Source organism: Toxotes jaculatrix, chromosome 23, assembly GCF_017976425.1.
Source record: "Toxotes jaculatrix isolate fToxJac2 chromosome 23, fToxJac2.pri, whole genome shotgun sequence".
Classification (NCBI taxonomy): Eukaryota; Metazoa; Chordata; class Actinopteri; family Toxotidae; genus Toxotes; species Toxotes jaculatrix.
The window spans coordinates 8921832-8934916 of record NC_054416.1 but is presented as its reverse complement, the minus strand read 5'-3'; positions in this window follow the sequence as shown (position 1 = coordinate 8934916).

Here is a 13085-nt window from a genome sequence, read left to right as displayed (position 1 = left end):
CTGCCTGTGGGTGGCGAAGCGTGAATTCCAAACCTCTGAGGATGTAAGGGGGCCCCCTCCCCAGAGCTCAGTTCATTCTGGGTCCCTGAGAATGCTAATACACTTGGGGAGCATCCTGGTCCCATCACCCCTCAGGACTGATTACGGCTACTCAGCAAGTGGCAGTTTATAGCACGTACAGTGTTTGCCTTGTTTGTTTCACCCATTGAATCACTTCAGTTTTACAGCTGAAGAGTTGAAAGCATGTTTCATCATGTTTGAGCTATACCATGTCCAGGGTTAGTGACAACTGCACATCAAAGATCCCATTTTGTTCACAGACCTCCTTCACATCACCTTTTAAAAAGCAATTATCTGCTTCTAATCCATTTTTTCAGGTTCCCAGGAGCCTTTATGATAGCATAACTTTACTTTCTTCTGTTCTGCATCTAAACTTTACATTAACTGTAGGGGCATATACATAACGTTGACGTAAGGATAGAGGCAGAAATGAACCTGTAAGCATTTTTCACAATCTCTGTAGTGTCTGGAAGTAGGTAAGCAGAGATACTAGACCTGCTAAGGGAGTTTTAAATTAAGCCTGCAGATTGTGTAATATGCTAAGTCAGGAAATTAGCATGTGTGCTTTAATATTTTTGGACTGTTGGGAGACAGGTTTTTAAGTGGATGGCCTTTTGCTAAGGAACGTACACAGGACCACGAAATGGTGCCAGAGAGATTAGACTCTCTCCAAAGTGAAACCAATAGAAAGGCCATTAGTTTGAGCTGATCTGGAAATTATATGGAATTGATCCTGTGGTAAGAACAGTTTTTCATGCTCAATACTTCCCATTGATTCACGCTGCCATAATTACAAACGAAAATCATTGTGTCTCCGAGTTGTATTTTGTTAGCGTCTGATGTGAGGGTATACGACGACTGCATGCAGCCTCGCTTCTCGTGCTTAATCATTTGTCCGCGGTTGTTAGATGTTCATACATAAGAATCCTTAGATTTGATTAAAAATGGAATTCCCACAGAATTGGAATGAGCTTTGTTGTTTACCATTTGCTTAGCTGTACAAAGCTAAAAAGTTATTTGAGGTCAAGGATCTGCAGAGCTGAGTAAGAATACACTGTATATCTCTTCTCACAGCTGTTACACACCTATTCTTGTACCCTGTGCTGATGTTAGGGGCCATTTTATGTGGCTTTTTGACAGTAACTCAGCAAAAGTAGCAAACACAAACAAATGCCAGACAGGTATTGTTCAGCGTGTTTCCAAACAGTGTGAATCACCAGCTCGCTACAGCCCAATCTCCCACCACCCACAGAGTCCTGGATGGTGCCTCATCATCATTTGAGACCGTGGGTAGGGGAAGTTTATTGCAGAACACCTCAGCGTTTCAGGAAATCCATCCACCCACCCAGTCCTCCTCCCATCCCACGCCGGTCCTTCTCTACTCCTCCTCCCCTCCACCATAGGGCCGCCACCAATCGCAGCCGAGACAGGTGTCTTATCTCCATCGAACAGCACAAGCACAGCCAATCTTCCAGGAAGATGGCGACTGGAATGTGACAAATCCATCTGTCCTGGTTTGAATTTGTATGCTAATTTGAAGTAATAGCCCCTCTGGTGACAGTGCAAGGGAACAATTCAATCATGCCATCTATGACAGTTGCTTTCCAGCCTTCTCTGTGATATGGGAGTATATGCACGTACCGCCGGGTTAGGCTTGATAGATTGGTTATGTAGGGGAGATGTGGCATGTAGACTGTATGTTTAAAATGGGCTGCCTGTTTGAAATGAATCACGCAACTACTGAAGGCACCTGCGCAGAAATATGTAGCCACTACCTGTCGGCAGAGAGGAAACAATATTTGATTTGACCTCATTTATTTCTCCACAACGGCGTCTGATTGGTAGCCGTCCTGAACTTTCACCCAATTTCACTGACACAGCCTTCATGAGATATGTGCGAATGATAGAAGAAATATCCCCACATGAAATCACACTAACACAATTGTTACATTGTCACACTGAATTATCTCAGGCTGTTGATTTGATTCAGTGAAAAGCTTTCATGTGTCACCGGGCAGAAGAAGAAACAGATCAGAGAAAGAACACAGAACGCACAGGCACAAGTATATGAACAAACTGAGCGGTGCCATATATTCAGAAAGAAGCCGGCGGTGCGATTTGTGATTTCTCTTGTGCCTTGACTCTCACCTGCTCTGTGCTATTGTATGGCACCCCCCTAATCTTTAAATTAATCTACAACACAGGAGAGATTGTGGTTGATGGTGACAGATAAAGCTAAAGAACAAACTGCTCTTCTTTTTGCTTGCATCATTCTTTTTCTTTAGCTCCACATCAGGGCCTGCTTTCTTTTGAGGCAGCAACTGAGTTGGTTTAACTGTATTTATTCTAAGCAAAAATATACTCCTATTAAAATATGCAGCACAATAATCAAAAGATGTAAAAATCACTCAGACTTGCAATTGTGGCTACTCAAAGACAGAGCAAATTAATGTATTTTTATCCCACAATTTGCAGTATTGATACTGCTAACAAGCCTCATGAGAATTAACTAGATGAAATATGTAGGCTGTGTTATGGCCAGTCACTGTGGGGAACATTCACTGTCATTTTCTCTTTCTATACCCTCACTACTGCAGTGAATTCTTGACAATTTCTGCAGGAAAAGAAAATGCACAGCGCTGCGCTAATTGACCACACTTCAAACGGGTGCAGATCATGCGTGGCAAACGCGTCTGATCAAACGGGGAGGCCAGCAAAGAAAACTGATGAACAAAAGGCCCGTCGAGCTGCACGGGTCTCACGTCACGATAAATAGTGTGCTAAAAGACAGCTCTCCAAATGAGCTCTGCTAGCAGCCCTCCTTGTACAGTTTTCAGTGAACTGAAAGATTGTCTGTGCTCAGCATGGCTGCACGTGGGTAACACAAATTCGACAGTACTGTGCTGGTTTTGTTGTGAGGAAAGACTACAAATCTTTACAATTATTATTAACATATTGTTGACATATTGTACTTGAACTAGTAGCTTTTGTCTAAGGCTACACAAATAGAATATCTATTCTACTCTATTAAATCTTTTCCTTTTTTAATCCATCACAATTGGCTTGATTAAGCTTGCAACTCAGTCTTAAGGGTGTCTAATGGGGACTATAATAACAATTAAAATGCAATCAAACATTACATTCAACTGAAAATTTTAAAGGCAATCTTGATGTTCAACTGTTTCCAAAACAAAGTTACAGTTTTTCCTCATCTGTTAAACCTTGTATTGATTTTAATATTTACATGTAGTTGATTCAGCATACACTAATCTCTGTCATGCATGAGCTCTATCATTACAAATAAAGTGCCTATAATGTAATTCCTCAGTAGGTTAATGTACAAGGGCACTCTATGTCCCCCAGTGAATACTGTAGGTGTACTGTATCAGTCCATGGAGACTGAATTATATAAGACAAATAAGTGGACAGTGATCCAGTTGAGCAGGATTTTCATGAGTATAAACTATCTATTTAAGCATATTAATTATTGATGGTATAGTGATAGTGTTTCAGACCTAACTATAAAGTACAGACAGAAGAGGAGTGACAAGGTAAATTGTTCTCAAACTTAGTCTCAGGTCCTGAGTCAAGTCAAACACAACTTTTTGTTTGAGACCCCACTATGCTTAAACTCCAGTTGAGCAGCATGTCATTGTAAACCAAAGTGATGAGGACAAGCGTCCAGAATTTTGATGAGTGAGTGAAAACCAGCCATGGAACCATATGCTACCTGCACCTGGAGCACCAGGTGAATTTAATTAGCAGAAAACACTGGTGAGGAGCAGGGCGACGTCGGCACGAGAGGTAACCTCACAACACAAATACGACTTTTAACATCCCGTCATTCAGCTATGGAGTGAAATTACTGTTAAAGTACTCCTCGCCACTGTGGAGGGGGGTAATTATTGACCGTGAATGGTCCGCGGGCCCCTTTTTGGGAACCAAAAAAAGCATCGAAAGCATCCCGCTCTGTTTTTAGGGAGCAGGCGCCCACGTGACAGGGGGAAGCAGGAGCCAGCACACCGCCGCTGCTCGTTTGAACCGTCGCTTCCACGGTACCGGACGGAGAGGAAGAAGAAGGAGAAAGCGGGGAAGAGAGAGACACACACACGGGGAGACTCGTCGACGGACGAACTGACAACAGACAAAATCTCCATTTTCAACGCAAGAACTCCGCAGACTCCTCCACCCGACTCGGCTGGCACACACACCATGGACGGTTATGCCCGGACCGAAGATGAGCTGTTCTCCTCCTGCCTCCTCAACCTCACCTGGGAGAATTGCTACGAACAGGTAGGACACGACTCTCTCACGACATGTCTGTATCACTTGGGGGGCAAAAACGAGCTCAAACGCTGTCTGTAATGTACATGCTTATTGTACAAAGGCATAATAAGTTGTTTAGGATGTTTTGAGTGAGTCAGCACTGTGAGGTGAGTGATAGGTACCAACTTCACAAACTCAATTTCCGTTTAATTGATGCGTCGCAAAGTGGTCCGGCTAAGCTCCCATCCTGTGTCCCACAAAGCAGGTACCAAACTTTTTACTGTGTGACATTACAGCTGTAATTAAATGGAGACCAGGCGCCCCCAGTCTAACTTCTTTTCTGAAAGGTTGCCTTCCCGAACCTCCACCGCTCTCTGTAAAAGGCTCCAACATCCTGCTTTTGAAATCAATAATGAATCAACCTGGTAGACAAAATAAATCTTATGCCAGGAATACTATCAATAAATTAGAGGCAAACACTCACTTAGCATTCCTTTTGATGTAACTGAGAGGCGTCATCTTCAGTGTTATGTGGATCGGGTGATGCTTTTCATGCAGAGACCATAAGACTGCGTGTCCTGAGACCCACGGGTTGACAGTTAGGTGTTAAAATCAGGTAAGGCAAACTTGGATTGGGCTGAGTTTGTTGTTGAGAATACAACTTGCTGCAGAGCACTTTGATCCTGGAGTGTTGGGGCCTGTTCCCACACAGCAGAGCAGCAGTGGTAGTGTCTGTTTTGGAGATAATTACCTAATTCCTCCCTCTTCCCTCAAGCTTAATCAGTTCTGCCTTTAAAATACACTTATCGTTCTGTATGAAATCCCTCTTAATTCTCACATTCTAATTTGTGTGAGGAACGTGTGAGGTTAAAGTCATCTGCCACAAGAATGCCAATTAAATCATTCCCTGTGAATGCAAAGAGGGCTCCCAGCTATTTAGCAATTTATGCTCAATGATTGATGCCAAAATATTTGTACAGCGATTTTTATGGTAATTTACTTGAATGCCACCATGAGAGCTCAGGATACATATACAGGCTATTTATTTCTCTGTTATCAGTATCCAGGTTGCAGTACAGTGGAGGAGGACATCTAAACAATAAATCTCCTGTGGTTTAGTGGGCTACCATTTTGAATTACAAGTAATCACAAATTAAAGAGGATTAGGCTCTTTAAGCCCGAGCTCGCAATTGGCTGTGCTAAGAGTCATATTGTTACTGTTATTAAGGCACAGGAAACAAAAGCCAGCCCAAACATGATTCAGAATTGCAAAGTCATTGTGAATGGCATTTCAAGTGTTCAACAATTAAGCCTCAGCAGTTTCTGCTGCAAAATGGATTCTGGCACATCATTTGGGAGCCGCGCATTTACAAACTTACGACACTTAAATACACAATGAAGAATTGACTTAGCTGTGTTGATTTTAGCTGCGTCCATCCCTGTGGGTTCAGTTTGAGCACAGGAAGTTTAAAAAGTTCATAACTTTTCTTTTTTATTTGTAAGAGTTACCATTAAAACGTACCTTTGATTGTGCTGAGAACGTGACAGGATTTGAACAAAAGTTTCTAAGTTGTAGTTTAAGATTTGGATGTTATTTTATGCTTTTCTGTCTGCTTGTTCCAGCTTCTCAGATGTGAGGGTTTGCTGCTTTTTCTTGGTTGTAAATCACTGTAAATTAAGTATTTTGGGGTTTTGAGTTGCATTCAATTCAACTTTATTGTCATTGTACTTGAACAAGGAAACATAGTCTTGTCTTTCCAAGGTGGTGCAACTTCCTTTACTTCCTATTACAAATTAAATTTAAAAACATTACTTTGGGTAGTGGTAATTTGTGATGAGCATTTTTTATAATTCATAGACAAAATGATAAATTGATTATTTAAAAAGACAGTGAATTAGTAATGATAATGACTGTAATATGCAGGCGACCCTACATTTCTGTGTTGTATGGATTGCCCAAAAAGAATTCTGGTCTCCCGAAAAAACAAAAAAACAAATACAAACTTCCATGTTATCTCCTAAATTTGGCTTGGTACAGCCCTCACTCTTCCCCTTAAAAGGGAACCTTCTGAAAGCAGGTCATCTGCTCGGCCAGCATGTTGTTAGCCATGCACATATCCTCCCTCACCCTCCCCAAATCCTACGGCGGGTTTGTAAATAAATAAATAAGGAAGTAAAGGGAAATGTTGACACAGCCTGTCCTTGTGGGCAGATTATCCACTCATGCTTGAGCGCTGGGTAAAGGCCCTGCATTATTCAGCCTAAGACACAGAGACGGGAGAAAAACTGTGGAAATGCTGGCCGCAGGAGTGTGTGTGTGTGTGTGTTTTGGGGTGAGCGCCTTTACTTTGGGGATGGGGGCTGCTGAAAAACATGGGGTAGTGAAGATGATGCTTTTGTTTAATTATCAAATGGACTCCGTGCCTGTCACTTTACTCCATCTCCTTTTCTTTTCCCATCCTGTTCATCTCACCCACCCCACCCTCCTTGCCAGGCTTCTTGAGGGCAGCTGTCCGTGGTGCTGAAAGTTTCATCACACATTTTGTGCACGTCTTTTTTAGAATTCCAGGCTCCAATCCCTGTCCAGCCCTCACTGCTCTTCAAAAGCAATGTATTCGGTTTGTCTGGACAAAAAGCGTGCCAGCACTTGGCAGTCCACCTCAAAAGGGTGAAGCCTATCATTCAAAGCAGTTTCAAAAAAAAAAAGCTGCAGGTAACACAGCGTGCTCTCAGAAGCAGTAAGGGCTAATGCGTTTTTTTTTTTTTTATGTGTCTGCTTCTGCCTACAGCATGTTTCATCACAGCAAGGCTCAAGTTACATTACTACTCGCTCAGTGGCTTGGTTAAATGAAAACTCCTTTGTGTGCGCTCTTATGTACAGTATTTAATCAATGCGAGTCACTTCTTTCTCTGTGTAATGAGTAAGTAGACTGAATGGTTTAGAGAAAGCAAGAAGGGGATGAAAACATTTAAATATGGTAGTTTTTTTGGAGTTTGAGACTTTTGTTTGGATGATTGAGTTGTTATTGAGTTTTGAAGGATGTGCTCTGTGCTGATTGACAGGAACGCATGGATGATTTGGTATTTTCAGTGTGAGGAGACTTACAGACTTGCCTTGGGAGTTTTGTCCTCTGTCCACTTTCTTCCAACTGTCTGGCTCCAGGACACATGAGTAAAAGTTCTTATCTAGAGCTGAAATGAATAATTGGCAAACTGGCAACTTTTATCACAACTGATTGATTGTTTTGTTTAGTGCACATCAATCGCTGGTTCCAGCTCCTCCAAAAAGAGGATTGTTGCTTTTCTCTCTTTCATGTATCACTGTAAACTGAATATCTTTGGGTTTTGGACATAAGCATAACATTTGAAGATGTCACCTTGGACTCTCAGAAACTGTGGTTGCACATATATCAGTATTAGTATTAGTATGTTTTATGGAACAGTCAGTTAATCAGTAATGACAATAATCTTTAGCTGCAGCCCTACTCTCGCCTTGTGGTTGTGGGCCACATCAAACAAAACTGTTATTATATGCGAATGGGAAGCCAGTGAGCGATCGTGTTCTTGTCTTTTCATTATCGACTCCAACTGGTTGATCAGCGTGCCTGAGGGGAGGTGGCTGGTGGTCAGCAGTGCCTCAGTGCATTTTACACAGAGTTGGGTGGGACTCCATGGTGTGTCTCATGTCATCTGCCGTTCATTGTGCACTCCACTATTTTTTGTGTCATTTGTTGCGTTGACCCAACTGATTAGTGAACCAGTGGTAGATTGCAGATCAATTTAGCCCATGTGTACCAGCAACGAAGACATGTTCAGACAGTTTACTTAAATAAAAGTAGCAATCCAACACTATTTAAAAATAAAGTAAAAGTTCTTCATTCAAAACAAAATACGGGTACTCACTCATGCAGATTAGCCCCATTCAGAGCATGACATTATTGTATTAATGAATAGTTATTGCTGATGAGTTAACATATAAGCGGTACCTTTATTGTTGTCGCCGGTTTTTATATTGTAAGCTAGTTTAAACCCTAACAGTGCATTATAGTTTATAAACTGATTATATGTTTTGTGTTTTAAATCTGAGTCTGAAAGTTAACTTGTAGCTATTGTTAAATAAATGTAGAGGAGTCATCATGGCTCATGGCTTCAGTCCATGACTTGCTCCATGTACAGTACAGAACTACTCCCACCTCTTACAACTGCCCCCAAAAGAATCTGTCATCTAATTTCCATGTTGGCACATAACTTTTATTTTTAATCAACAAGTGTGTGCCTTCCCAACACCTTGCTTCTGATAGCAACCCACATGAGCAGGGCCTGTTGGTGGTTTAATGAGAAACGTGTTGTTCCCTTGCAACATATTGTCAAGATATGGATGGATAATTATCTAATCAAGACTTTGTGAAAGTGCCGTCACTTAGTGACTGCTGACCTGCTAACTGCCTGCCTGAGTTTTTTGCTGCATTATGTGTATGTGCTCTTAAACTGATCATATACAGTGGCTATATTTTGGCTCCTGCTGCAGTGTACTCTATTGTTTCAAGGTTAAACCTTGAAAACCAGAGGACCATGTCCTTTAATATGCACAAAGACCTAAAATTTATATACAAGATGATGTCTTAATGTTGCTGTGTGGGATCAAACAAGGCTCTTTCAAGCAGTATTGATTTGTCAGACATAGTTTTTAATAATTAAAACAGCAACATCATAGCAACATGGCTCTTGGTACTTATTTATATACTGACATGTTAATGCTCAAGTGAGATGCTGTCCTCAGTTGCAGCTGCTCCCCGTCTCCACTGTGATTTTTAAAGATTTAACAGAGCAGTTGGTGCACAAAGGAGAGGAGATGGCCTAAAGCAGAGACCAAAGCAGGTTTAGTGGCCACAATTCAGACATAAATCTACCTTAAGCACACTTTATTTCAATTCCAAAGGGAGTTTTGAACCACCAGAGGGAGCAACAAGCTTTGATTCCTCATGGAACTGTAAAATTACTCATTAGTCAAATCAAACAGCAGAAGCCTTTTTACTTCACCACGACCAAATATGTACTGTATAGTGATTAGAGAGAGAGAGAGAGAGAGAGAGAGAGAGCGAGCAAATAGTGTTCATGCACTTTGATGAAACATCCTTCAGCTTCATTTTCAGTCTTTACCATGTGTGTTTGGGGACGCTTGTTTCACAGATAAATTAATGTAATTGCAATATTAGTTTCCAGAGAGATATGAATCTTGTCCTTTCTGAATTAGTGTCATAGCGGGGGGAGTGCGTGCACTCCAGACTACATTCTTTGATTATGTGTGGGAAAATGTCTTCCTCACCATTAACAATCTGTTGATACCTTGCAAAATCTGAGATGAAAGGAAATGCAGCTTAGACTGTGAAAAATCCTTGCCTTCTCACCGGGAGGTAAAAGTACTCTCTCAAACATTGAATTGTACATCTGAAGTGTTATCAATACCACCTGAAACGGAGGGCCCCGGTGGCAGAGCTGAACCCCTGTGCGTTTGATCGTGCCAGCAGTGCCTGTAAACAAGTATTTTCCCATCTCCCTCTCTGTCTGTGTCTCTGTTTCTCTCTCTCTCTCTCTCTCTCTCTCTTCTCTCCTTCCCTCTCCTCCTCCTCCCCCTCCTCCCCCTCCTCCCCACCAAGGTTTCTGGAGGGGGAGGTTCCTTTGATTATCTCCGCTGCCGATTAATTGCTTTTCTTAACCTCTGCACAGACGTGCTCCTACACCGCCCCGGAGCCTGCTGCACGCGCCCAGATGGACCCCTGCCAGGAGAAAAACAAACCACACCGTGCTTGTATCTCCCCACCTTCTCCCAGTTACTGACCTTCATCATTTCCTTTCGCCTTGGATGTTATCACTGGCATTATCAGCGTATTTACTTTGTTTGTTTAGCTAGTTACTTGGCGCACTGCAGCATTCTTGGCTAGATTTTAAGGCAGACGGAGTGCATGTGAGAGGTGTATTAATTTCTGGGACTAGCTACAGCAGTAGATGAGATGAGTCTGTCTTGTCAGGTAAATGTATTGTGTGTCATTGTGGGTCACCAACTGGAGGCGGTGGTGACCCACAGACGTTGCCTTTTTTGGAAATGTCCTTATTCCGTGATTAAATAGATTTTGGCCTTGAGTTATGCTGGCAAAGCAATTTCAGTCACGTTTTTTTTTTTTTTTTTTTTCTCCTCCTCCTAACACTGAGTCCCAGCAGCGCCTGCCTCTAAACACTGTCACATGCAGACCAGCTACTGTACAGTCACTGTTTGGTTTGTGCTAAAATGTTCTCAGGACAAATCACAGTTTGATTGCCACAGAACAAAAGGAAAAAGTTTGAATAATAATAATAATAAAACTTTTTCCTGAATTTTTAATGTTGAAGAGTTCACAGTTTAGACATGACGAAATTTCTTTCTTTGCCTAAAGTTGCTGGCAGAACAGTGTTTGGATATAACCTTTCTAGTCTTGGCGGGTGTTTCGTAATCCACAACTCAGACTTTTTGGTCTTGGTCTCTCTCCAGTTCATCTTTTTTTAATCTCAACAAGTGAATCCAGATGAACTTATAACTAAAGTTTTGCATGACTGTTTATGACATTAATGTTAGTGGCTTTAGGGATTTTTTTCCTGAGTGTATACTAATTGGTTGGTGTTTGATATAGAGAGCACTGTGGGGCTCCAGTCTAACCGAGGCGAGACAGCCCATTTATATGCACATTTATATGCACGCATATACACACAAAATCTGCACGTGAAACATGAACAGACACATAAATGTGCACACTGACTCACTCATTCACTCACTAACAGGCTGGACCCCCTGGACTGTATGGTACAGTATAGTCTTGCTGATTTTCCCCATCAGCAGAAAGCCGGGATGAGCTGAGCTAATTGAGCTGGGAGGCCCGGCGGGGGAACAGGGCCCCTTCACACACCGGCTCGTCACTTCCTTTCTTTATCCATCCACCACTGTGGCTTTAGTCCCATAACTCCAAAACACTCTGTGCCGCACAAAGGAGAGTATTTTAATGCACAAACCAGTGTTTCAGTGAAGCCAGATGCATATTGATGATATAAAATATGAATTAAATTCTTTACAACTTCTGTACTTCATGGTAAATGATAGCAGTGCTCTGTCATGCTTTTTGAAGGTTAGTTTATAGTAACAGGTTGAATTGTCACCATAAATAACCCTTCATAAAATAAATGAGCCATAGGCTTTCACATATGTGCCCAAGCAGACAGGGAATTTTTTTTTTTTTTTTTTAAGTTCTGTTCTACACCCTGAGCAGAATTACAAGCCAAAATGGACGAACTGCATTGTCTGTATCACGGCAGACTAGCCGACAACAAAAGCAGATTACCTGTTCTATTTGAGGGATATTAAGATGTTACATGCCATTCGATGGGCCCTGGGAGGCCTGTCATAAAAGCCACTGCAAGCTGTTGAGACAGAGACTCAGAGTTGTTTCCATCTTTTAGCTGCACTTGGGGACTGATTATGGTCAGGCAAACGGCCTTTACCTGGAAAGTCACTTTCACTTTCTCGTCCACCATTTGTTAGTATGGCTAATGTCTCATTAAGTCTCACAGAGGGGAAATGATGTGCTCTTTGGGTGAAGGTTAGGCTCTCAACTTATCATGACACAAAAGAGAGACTGATTATCGTAGCACAGGCGAGCCTTAGCCTGTGTCTTTCACAACAAGTCCTATTTGTGTTACTGCTGGAGCTGCTTCATTACCCATAATCTATTAGCCCTCCCTCCACCTCCTCCAAATAAAAGTTAAAACATTTGGGCTAAATGATGAATGCATGATCACTTTTGCGTGGTGTTCTACGCAGAGGAGTGGACGGAAAGGGGGTGGGGGGTAAATTTTACATTATCAAGGAGATAATTACAAAGCAATCATAAGCTGTTTCCGGTAAAGTGGTAAACAAGCCAAGGGCTTGTGCTCTTTTCCCAAGAATAATTAAAAGTCGCTTTGCATTCTATGCATCAGTGTCCTTTCCTCCACTCAGTGGCCACCTCTTGGCATAATAAAGCTGGCTGGATCTTACCGTAGGGGAGGGGTCCTTCACTCACAAGTGATTTTGCATTTTCTGGATCTTTTACTGTCGGTCTTGGACCCTTTATAATTTTATATCTTTTTATTTGTTTATTTATTTATTTTTAAGCCATGCGCTTGTTGTAGATGTGGTAATACCCATTTCATCAGTACCACAAAACACTTCAGCACTCTTCTGCTTTTCCTTTTCCTTCTTAATAGTATTCATCAGCTTTTTTTTTTTACCCTGTTGCCAACAGGCAATTCTGAACAGCTGCGAATTGCTGTGTCACTAAGCGGGAAGGTTTCCAAAAATGGAGTACTACTCCTCCATGGCTTCGCCTTTAATGCCTCAGTAACAAGTTAATTCATTGATTGGTCTAGACTTGAGAGAATGGCGACTTGCCGGCGGAGGTGTAGGAATATTAGATGAGGAGCCTATCCATTTGGCTGAATTCTCAACCATGAGAATTCCAATCAATTTTTACTTCAAGTGACAATAAAAAAAAAAGGGATGTTTGTATTCAGCATGCATTTCAGCCACAACTCAATAGTAAAATACAGGACAAATGAGCTTGGCAACCAAGACTGTTTCAGTGTGAAAAGTGGTTCCATTTTGTGGATTTTGGCAATTGCTAATGTTTGTCCAAGTTTCAGAGTTTTCTGTGATTTCCTATCGATCCACGTGTTTACACCAATACATTGTAATG